General features: G+C 45.0%; 1 protein-coding gene across 1 annotated transcript in view; it reads left to right on the forward strand.

Moving 5' to 3' along the window:
• The first annotated feature begins 682 nt into the window (after positions 1 to 682).
• VDAC1 (voltage dependent anion channel 1) overlaps positions 683 to 10,687 on the forward strand; it is a 31,483-nt gene continuing 21,478 nt past the window's right edge. Inside the window, exon 1 of the mRNA XM_057371339.1 lies at positions 683 to 756. The gene's annotated coding sequence lies outside the window, so the exon portion shown is untranslated. The remainder of the gene's footprint in view (positions 757 to 10,687) is intronic.

The following is a 10,687-nucleotide window of genomic DNA, read 5'->3' on the forward strand; positions in this document are numbered from 1 at the left end:
CTTTGTAGCTCATCATGGCCCTGGAACAGGGCTGGGAGTGGTTCCCTGGATGTTTTGCTCACAGAAGAGAAAGATGCAGAAACACAAGTAGTTGAGATCGGGTCYTCTGACAGGAGGTAGAGCAAATGTGAGTGAAATCTTGAAATCAGCCAAGCCCATATAAGAGTTTGCACAAGCTGCTGGTTTCAGTTTGGACAATTCCCACTGACCTGAGTGGTTTCTCCAGCAGGACCTAYGTGGATTAGTCAGAACAGACTGCCTGTCACCCACAAGGCAAACAGCATATGTTGCAACATGTTATTCCACRAAACAAGCTAGTTAAAACTCTGAGAGCTACTGAAATGCTCCTAAACTGAGAAATAAAATGCCTTGTTAAAATGGAATTGAACCAGAAGATACCTTGCAATTTTRCTGCCCAAATCCCTTAAAACTCCTTTGATGCTCATTTTATTAATACAAAATCAGATCAGAACTCCTCTGTATCTTGGGTGAGAGATTGGTTAGGGGTTTTTAATCTCTGAAATTAATAATTAACTTTTCCCCAAGAGGTTTATTTTCACTTTAATACAGTCAGGAACTGCTATTGGAATAYGTTGCAGTGATGGCCTTGACTGTTGGTCAGGGTGTGGTGCCACCAGCCCAGGTTTGCAAATGGGCAGTGGTGACATCTGGGATGGAACAAGGATGGGTGACCACAGCTGATGCCATTCCCAGGAGAGACCAGCACAAGAGTATGGGAGAGCCAGGATTTTCCAGGTGAATCTGAAATGAAATGAAATCATTTGYGTTTGCTTTAATATAGGGATGTGTGATATTATCTGTCTGCAGCATWAGTCTGTGCTGATGCCTTTGAAGCTAATAATTGGCATTAGGGTGGTGTGTTAGTTTCCATGTTAGGCATGAATTTGGAATGAATCTCAGTTATCCAGACAAATGGGCATTTTCATGGTATTACCCACTACCACATGATGTTACATATTCCTCATCAGTGGCTGTGCTCAGGTTTGGGCATCACTGGGGTTTGGAGCTTTTCCTTAGCTAATTAAGACTTGTGAGAAGGGCAAAAATATTTGGGGTGTTGGAGAAGAAAGGTTAAACCAGCAAAATACAGCTAGCTTAGCCAAGAGATGCTTAAGGGGGTCATGGCTTGTGATGCTGGTGGGACTCAGCCCCAGGGATGCCACCATTCATTAGTGCAGTGATAATTAAGGGAGGGGAGAAGCAAAATGCAGATGAAGCATCAGGATGTGGCCTTAAAACAAGATTTTTAAAGCCCAGGTAAGTTTGTTGAAAACTCCATTGGTGGAAACCCCAGGGAGGTTTGGTAGAGAGCAATCCCAGTGGGAGAAAGGCAGGCTGGAGGAGCCCAGGAGCTATTCACAGGATTTGGGGCTTTGGTTTTGGGTGTAGCTGTTGACTCCATCGCAATGGGCTCACATTAGGTATGAGCTGGATCTGGTTTGTGCAATGGCCCRAGTTTTTAGGATTGCGAGTTCTTAGATGATGCCCACAAGGAATTTTAATTAGGAAAGTAAGAAAGGTTCTGCTGGGAGACAGGCAAACCACAATAATTATTGGCAGTGAGAAAGTCAGCAAAGAGCAAGTAATCAGGGAGTTTATGGAGGTCTCATTCAGAATTGCCTAAATGCCAGTTTTAAGGATACCTGTGAAATAATCTTTCATAAGGAAAATGACTTAAAACAATAGCAATTCCACTCCTCTGCTTTATCCRGTGTTCAGCTGTACCTGCAAGCTTTAATGGATCACACTGGCTGTATGGCCACTGAATGTGTAATGACCACAGTGTCAGGATCTCTGCAAGGACCTCCCAAGGGATGCTGATTCTGTGCTAATGGCTATGGAATCTTCTGTGCTCTGGCAAGGTGATCAAGATGCACAAGGAATTTATGTTTTGTTGGGTAACAAAGCCAAAATTTGTTCACAAAACAGCAAACTGCAAAGTATGAAAAGAATTCTGAAGGGTTTGTRTTTCCCTGTGCATCATCTCTCTTGAAAAAATATTATTGAAATATCAAAATAAAATGCCATTTTACATTTTTCTTTAGGAAATAGCAGGTAGCTTGGCTCTCTTTTCCAAGATTCTGAATACTAAATAACCTGGAAAGGAGATCATCGCCAAAGCAACATAACCATCCCTCGCACTGGGCTTTGAGTTCAAACTCAAACCTGACCAATTTCACATGAAAATGTTCTTTGCATAGCAAAGTGCTTGCCTGGCTAAATCCAACCTCCTGCTTCTGTCTGCAGAAACAGCTCCACAAATTCTCCTCTGCCACTTCTGTGTATGTGAGGARGGTCCAAAATGTAACTTTGTGCTGGTGACAAAGCTTTACCTGTTCATCCCTCAGTGGGTGGGCTGGGCAGAATTGCCATGCTGGCAGCTGAAGACTGGTGTGAATATGGGATTCCTTTACTGGACAAGCAAGGACACCCACTGCTTGACCTAGAAGACGTGTCTGGGCTGGGCAGTACCCACACCTACGATCTTCTCATGGGAATTGTTCTCCCATTGTACACAAGGGCTCTTCATGGCTTTTGTGGTATTGTGTGTTTCAATCTTGTGGAAATAGTTTGGGAAAAATACCGAAAAAGATCATGTCCTCTTGCTCTAATCCCACCTCTGTCCCTGGCTGAGCTTTGAGTCACACTGTGCAGTGGAAAAGCGTTGGACTTCTCAGGTGCGTTCAGAAGATCAAATTTCATTTTCTTAGACTCTGTGACCCTGCTCTGCCACCTGCTAAGGTCACCTCTCAGAGTGCCAGCAAATGGGGCCGCTGCYGAGGGCACAGGAAGTTTGTGTCTGCAAGAACAAACCCAGAATTTGCAGCAAATGTCATTCTGAAAGGATCTGGGCTCTGACCCTGGAGCTGCACAGCCCCACACAAACTGCTCGGGGCCAGACYGCCAAGGTGTTTAGGTGTTGGTCACCTTTGAAAGGCCAGTTTTTAACCTCTTGATCTTTTATTCATAATGAAACAGGAAGGACAGCAGGAACTTGACCTTTCTGATGTGGATTTTGTTAATTAGCTSAAATGCTTCTATAACACTTAATGGTTCTTTAAGGCCATGCATGCCATTAGTGCAAACTGCTTACTTGTAACGGGGTAAACAGCACCGGGAGGCCACAGTGTGAACGCCAGCAGGCTCCTGCCTGGGAGTCTGTCAAAAGCTGCTTCCTGTGCCCARCACACGTGGGAAGAAGGTTTTGCCACGGTGCAGCTGCGAGTTTTGCTGATGAGTGGTGGCTGACAAAGGCAGCAGCRCTGGGTGATGATCACAGACAGCATCCCACGCTGCTGGATGGGCACCCAACACCCATCCAGTGGAGCTCAGAGCCCTGCTCCTCCCTGGCTGTCATGGATGTGTTTGGGATGGAGGGGAGAGAGCTGATGAAACGCGTCTGCAGCTCTGCTTAAATATTTCCTGATCAAACCAAATGGAATCTGCTCATTAGCTCCTACAGCCTGCAGAGACCATTTACTGCTCAAGTTTCAATTAAGAGTTTTCAAGTTTTCAATTCTCCAGTCTGAGAAGTGCAATATAWAAGGGCCTTAGCAATCCATGAGCTGCTCTAAAGGGAGAGGGGGTTTGCTTTATAAATAAGGTTTGTGGTAGATGTCATGGGCTGAACACTTCAATGAGGCTTTTCTCTGTATCATTAGAGTTGTGTTACTGCTAAGCACAGAAAAGCAGATAACTCCTTTAAGTAGTTAATTTCAATATACAGAAGCAAAAGGAAGAGTGGGAGGAAGATGTAGGTCAAGTGCTCCAGGAAGATGCCAGGCAAACGTTCAAAGAACAGCAAGGTTGGTTTTCACCAGTGTCAGAGGTAGCTGCATGTAGTGTGGCTGTTGGTATGGAATTAATTTTGCTCCTATTAGAGGAAAACTAAAAAAAAAAAAATTAAAAAAAAAATAACACTTATGCTGCTGGGCAATGTGGGGGGCCCTTTGGTACAGGTCATTGGTGTCCCTATTTTGGAGAGTCTGGTATCATGGTGTATACTCATAGCCCGGGATGTGCTGCTGTTGGTGTCGTCCTCCTGAGCCATCTCCACCCCTGCCCAGCTCAACAGATCATTGCTCCTGCTTGTAAGAGTGTTGTAGCTGAGGCCAGCAAAGAGCTGGAGGCAGACATTGCTGTCACTCCCTTTTTAATACTGTGAAGAAGTAGGATTTTAGGACTGATTTCYCTGATTTTAGGGGTATTAGAGAATTTTTGTGAGTCTGTAGGAGACTGGGGAAATTTGGGAGAATGGGCAAAATCTACCAATAAGTCATTTTTTGATGAGAAGCTGAACAAAATAGCATTTAAATCTTGTGGGACCATCAGACTGACCCAGAAAAAAAAAATCCAAAATCTAACAGCAAGGGTACTGGCCAGCAGTGTTCCAACTCTGCTGTTTGACCTGCTCTGGCCCCACTGTCACCAGCTGCCTGCTTTGTCACAGAGCAGGGTTTGGCTCCAGGTTAGTCATACCATGCCTCTGCCAGCCAGCTCATGTGGTGGGGGCTGGCAGGCTTAGCCTCAGGAGAACTTCACCAATGCAAWAAGAATATTTGGGGGCTGGAGAGACTTGCTGTTCATGTGATCTCTGCCTTTGATCAGGAAACCCTCTRAACAGCCATCATTAAAATGAATTATTTTTCCTTACTCTGACTTAAAACAACCCAACTCCTTCCCACGAAGCTGAAAGGTTTTAACCCATTTTTTTTTTCATGTGACACCATTTCTGAAAAAGATTGTGAATGTGACTTTGTACAGCAGGCTGCAAGAGCTGCCTCCACTGCGTGCTCCTTGCCCACATAAAGAGCACGTGGCTCTTCTTCCACCAAGGGGAAAACTTTGTGCTGTGTCTCCTGTGACCTACTTGGGTGTGAGAGGCTCTGTGCTGAGCAGTGCTCTGCACCTTGGCTTTTATGCTCTGCTGTTGTACGGCTTGTCAAGGTTTTGGGGAATTTTTGTGTGGCTCTTGTAAACTCTTCAGCTGCTCAGTGTCAGCCTGGGCTGTGCCCATGGTCTCTGGTAAAAMACTGCTGTGTGCTGGCTGAGCGTGGGCAGAGGTGTGAAGGCTGGAGAAGAGGCAGAGCTCAAATCTTCCCCTGTACCTTGAGGCTTTGAGCTGGACAGAAAGAGCAGTGGGGTGGGAGGAACTGGGCAACCTCTGCTGTGCTGCTCCAGATGAGCTYGTTTAGGCCAAAGGAACGAAAAGAAAGAAAAAGAAAAACTAAGTTAGGTTAAGCTTGGATTCAAAGAACTGAATGTCAGTGTCATGTGTGTGATCTGTGCTGGGTTCACAAMCTGTTCCCATTTTGGGGTTCAAAGAACAATGTAGGTGCATTGCACATGCTCATGGCCACSCTGCTGCCACAGAGAGCCTGTGAACAGCATTCCTTCCAGAAAGGCTGGGGCAGGAGGGCTGCTCTTGGTACCCATCTCCAAAACCAGCCTCAGAAACAGTAAATTAACTTTTCTTTTTCCTTTTCTTCTTCCTCCTTCCTCTGTGCACTGCAGACTCAAAGAAGGAGGAGTTTGCAGCTTGGGCAATGCCATACACAGTTTTGGAAGTGATGAATGGGAGGTTTAGTCTTTGAGGAATTTCTACCTTGTAATCTCTAAATGACAAGGTTAAATTTAGAGCAGGCACAGGGGTACCCATCAAATATGGGCAGCTGGCAGTACAAATCTTATTGGTCCTAAAATGGGAATGATTTAATTTCTTTAACTCATTTCTGTACCTACTAAGAACTGAGAGGAAGAATTATAACAACCAACCTCCCCAGGGAATGCTGGAAAGCGAAAGCTGAGTGATGCTTCCTCCCTAGAGCATAAGAAGCTGATAATTGGCAGGATATGTGGCACTGACCATAATTTTTGTGGGTTTTGCTCATTTTTATGGCTGTTCCTAATCCTATTTCTGCACTTCAAAGTTCAAGTCTTCTTGCTGAAGTCCTGAAATTTGTTTAAAAGAGGACAAGACCTAATGAAATCAGCTGCTAATCACATTTTTTTGAAACCATTCCATTCAACCCATTTCCCTCTCCAGTGGAGATCTGGTTTTACCTCCTTTAAAGCATTTCCTATCTCTTGGCAACAAAGGCAGACTGAGATACTCTCTTTTGTGGTGCATCTTAGGCTGGAACATGTGAGGTGGAAATCTGGAAGAAGACAACAGGAAAAAAGKGGGRGRAATGGACCAGGCAAACAGCTCTGCTGAAGCTGAAAYTGTACAGAGATGTGGTCTGCAGCTGAAGACATTGGAGCAATGCTCCTCTTGGTGGGTGTTTGTGGTTGTGGAGCCAGGCTGTAACGCATTTGGTGTGTTTAAACCTTGCAGTTTTCTCRGAGTGGTGCTGAAGAGATCTGCAGTACTGCTGTAAAATCAAAGTGGAATTATCTCTGAGTTTTCAGCTTGCAAAAACCTCCATGRTCTTCTCCAGGAGATGAGATTTTTGCAAGTGAAAAGGAGAGGCTGRAGTCCAAGTGAAGGAATATCACTTTTTGCTGCACTGAGTGGACAACTGCCACAGGAGGAGCAACCCCTGATGGAAAGAGGAAAGGTGTGATCCCAGTCTGAGCCAAGAGGATGCAGACAGGGAGAGACAGAGACTATCAAAATATGAATGCAAATGGGGTATTTATGGCTTTTATGTTGGCATTTGATGAGCACCTTAATGTCTTGCCAGAAACAATGCTCTAAATGTTAAAAGAAAAGCTGCAGGCCATGAAAAGTGAGCAAGAAAAACTCAGGGCTTTCAGGGATAAACTTAAAGAAATATGGGAGTAGGTGTATAGGGAAATGAGAGATAAAATCAGTATTTATTTCAGGGAAAAGGGCAATCACTTGGGGGTTGAAAGTGARCTGAACCATTCATCTTACTAATGAAAAAGAAGGGGATGAAACAGTTTAGGAACCATCTTGGAGTGTCTTTAATATTGTAGATCTGCACAATGCAGAACTTGAAACAGCAAAGGGAGAAGTTGGGTCACATCCCTGAGATTCAATTTGGATTTGCAGSCTTTGGTCACTCTCCAGCTGACCTCCTCACCTCTTTTTCTCTACTGGAGCTGCTCTGGAGCTGCTCACCCCACTGAGTTCTTGGGGAAGGGCTTCTTCACCAGCACACAGCAATGAGTGCCATGGCTCCCCAGCCCTCACCAATGTGACACAAAGTGGCCTCAAGCCCACTGGCTTAGRAGAGGCTCTTGGCTCTGGGGCATCTCTGGGCCCATCTCCTCCCCAGCTCAGATGGGAAACTCCACACAGCTCCTTCTCCATCCCAGTGACAAATGCAGCAGTRAGAGTATTGGCACAAGGCATTTCCATTTTTAATTGAATGGTTCTTCCCACATCCTCTTCAGTCAGTGCCCTCCAAACCCACTTCCAGTAATTAGAATGGTAAATGTCCACCCTTCATTTGCCCTTATAAATCCTTCGCAGTGCCAGGGCTTTGATCTGCCCATCTGCTCTGATCATGATCCCAGGATATGTTCAATTATTTTTTTTAAAAAGAAGTCTTGGTGTTTCTTCAGATTTAAGCATTGGTGCCTTCTACCGGTGTTATTTAGTTAGTTAATCTAGTTATACAGTATTTATTATTTAGTTCTTGGCTATTTAGTTATTCTACTTTCACCGAGTGCACTTTTTGTACATGTGCACAAAAGAATATATAGATTTGAACACCAGCCTTGCTACTATTATTGGGGAGTTTGATGTGAGTGATTTTTGGCTCTGTGTTCGTATCAATCCTAAGCCTGTGCACGGAGGGGGCTGCAGCAGCAGCCAGGGGCTGTCAGACAGAGCTGTCTGTACAGTTTTGGTGTGGCCATCCTCGTGGTTCTGGGCTCTCAAACCTTGCTGAATATTTTTGATCCTGCCTGGGGAACACCCAATCCATGAAATATCAGCATCACTAGATGGCATAAGTGAGCTGTTCTTGTCGGATTAGCAGAGGATAGGCACTGGGGTTTCTTGGTTTCTCCTCTCAACGTTATATTTTTTATACCTCTCTGGCTGCTTCTGGCAGCAGRATGCATCTAATACATCCAACCTTGCCCTATAGCCCCATTAAATACCACTCTGTCATCCACTGCAGCTCTGCCACCTCCCTGCTCCTGTCCTTTCAATCCCAGAGATGCACGAGAATAGAACTTTTACTTTGCTATCCTTCATGGGAATGAAATATAAACCCAAGAAATCTAATATAAAAAAATGAAAAAAATATGATTATGGTCTTAGCATATTTCATGAACTCTCTTTCTATGAATATTGGCTTTTTATCATCTTTTATGAATTCTGTTCTTGTATGCATAACTGCCTGTGAAAATATTGGCAATTAAAGCCTGAAATTGCAGAATAATTGTGGTTTAATGGTCTGTGCTGACAGAGGACAGGGTGGTGGGTGTCCCACCACATGGTCCTGAGCATCTGGTGCCACCCCTGAGATGTCTGTCCCCCTGCTGTCACTTCAGGGGCGACATTCATCTAAGTTATGGCTTGAGGTGGCAGAAACCAAATGTCAAAGATGCTCCTAAAGGGCCCTGGGCTTCTGTTAACATCTGCTGCCTAATGGGACCTTTGTCACGAGGAATTATTCTGTTTGTTGGGTGCCTTGTTCAGGGCTTGGAGTGCCAGGTGTTGAACTCGTGGAGGAATTTCCTTTGCTAAAGCWTTCCATCAAAATTTAGGACCAAAGATCAAAAAGACACTTTTGGGCAGACAGAAATCAAACACTTTGATCAAAAGAGGAGAGAAAATGGTAGCATTAATTACAATCCCTGGAACAGAGGCTGATGTGTGTGTGCACGTGTGTGTAGGGAGCTCAGGTTTATTGTCAACTTCTGCCTTATTCTTTCACAATTAAGGGTTTTTCCACACTGTGATGTATCTTGGGGCTGAGAGGAAAATCATCTTTTCCTTCTCTAAGGTGGAATAGATCAAAGGGCAGAGTTTCTTCCAAAAGAGGAAATCCACATCCTTACAGAATCTCTGCAAGCTGCTGTTACTGTGCTGCTGTCTGGACTTTATCCAGGCTGGATGCAGCAAGGAAAGCAAATATCTGCTGAGCTCTCACGGCTGGAAATATCTGCTGAGCTCTCAGGGCTGGCATTCCAGGGAGATGGGCTGCTCCAGCCTCGGCAGGAGTGCCAGGCATTGGGTAATGCTTTGGCTTGTGCTTGGGAAATAATGTCTGTTCCAAACTCCACTGGGATCGTGGAAAGGCTGCCCTGGGCTCAGCTGAGTGCTGGGAAACATCTAACTCTTCTCTCACCTGTCTGAGCAAGGTGGAGGTTTTGCCCTGATCTTCCCTCTGAGGTGGAAGGGAAACCCTCCTCACCTCTCCCAAAAGGACTTAATTTGTAAAATCTTTTGCACCAACATTACCCTCCACCTGCCTTTATTTTTCAATAAACCAGAAATTTTAAKGATTCTTGGCTCGTCACCCACTTTTCCTCTCCGCAAGGCTCAGTGGGATGACGTCGAAGCAACACTCATCACCACCTCTAGAAAATATTTCTTTAGGAAGAAATCTCTTTTTAGGCATTTCTATAAGAGTAAAGCAGGCTGAAGGAAAGCTSCCAGGCAGCACTTTCCATGAGACCCTTGGCTGGAAAGTGTGAATTGTGAGGATCATAAAGAGCCCCTTTCCAAGGAGCCTGGGACAGATGTGGTGCCAGATGTTCTCAGCAGTGTGGCCCAGCCTGCTCCCCCAGCAGGACCTGTGTCCTCTGGGCAATAATCCCTCACAGCTGAGCCACCTTCTTTCATCTTCCAGAAAAAACAGCCCCTCTTTCCCAGAGCAGCCCCCAGCTTCTATCAGCAATTTGTCTTGTGCTAATGCAGCTCTCCCGTTCTGCCAGGAATGGGATTATGAGTGCACTTGATACCCAGCTTTAATCTGATGCCAGGACTTGCTTGAGGGGCTGTGAAAGGTCTTTTCCCCTGCAGGCTCCTGACCATGCTGTCCTTCCTCTCAAGTTTCTGGTATCACATCCCTACTGCTCCCTGCTCCTGTCAATCAGTTGTTGGCCAATTCTGATATTTTCATTTTTTTTTCAAGAGGAAAATCCATGTGTTGTGGAATGGAGATGAGAACTCTGGCTACTCCTGTATAATCCCAAGGATGATAAACCCCCAGGGAGGTGGGGAGGACCCTCTGGCCCCCTCAGGCCCTTTCCACAGTGTTTTTGCTTCTCTGCAGTACTGAGCAGGAATGTAGCTCGCTGGCATGGGCTGTTCTTCCCTGAACCAAAGATGACCCATCCTGCCATGGGAAGGAGAAGCTCAAAGGGAAAAACTGTGGAGGTGTGTCTGTCCTATTTAGGACATAAAATAATTCAGTGAACCCTATTTATTACACTACATAAATAGGTAAAATTATTCCATTGTCCAAATCCACCTTTCTCAAAGTTGTATCCACTGAGCAACAGCAGAAACAAGTTGTCACAAGACTTAGAGAAGTTGTCTATATACTCATGTAGCCTAAACCCATGTGTCCTGTTTCACTGGGTACTGAAGCTACAGCTGCATTTAAGGCTGGGATGCTCAGACATAACCCAGCCACATTTACATTTGATCTCATGCCTTCGGTTTAACTGCACAGAATCAATTCTGCAGCTGAACTAAGAACAGATGTTCTTAGTTTTGTTTGTTTTGTTTTGTTTT

Source organism: Malurus melanocephalus, unplaced genomic scaffold (assembly GCF_030028575.1).
Source record: "Malurus melanocephalus ecotype Western Australia unplaced genomic scaffold, MMel_1.1 scaffold_144, whole genome shotgun sequence".
NCBI lineage: Eukaryota > Metazoa > Chordata > Aves > Passeriformes > Maluridae > Malurus > Malurus melanocephalus.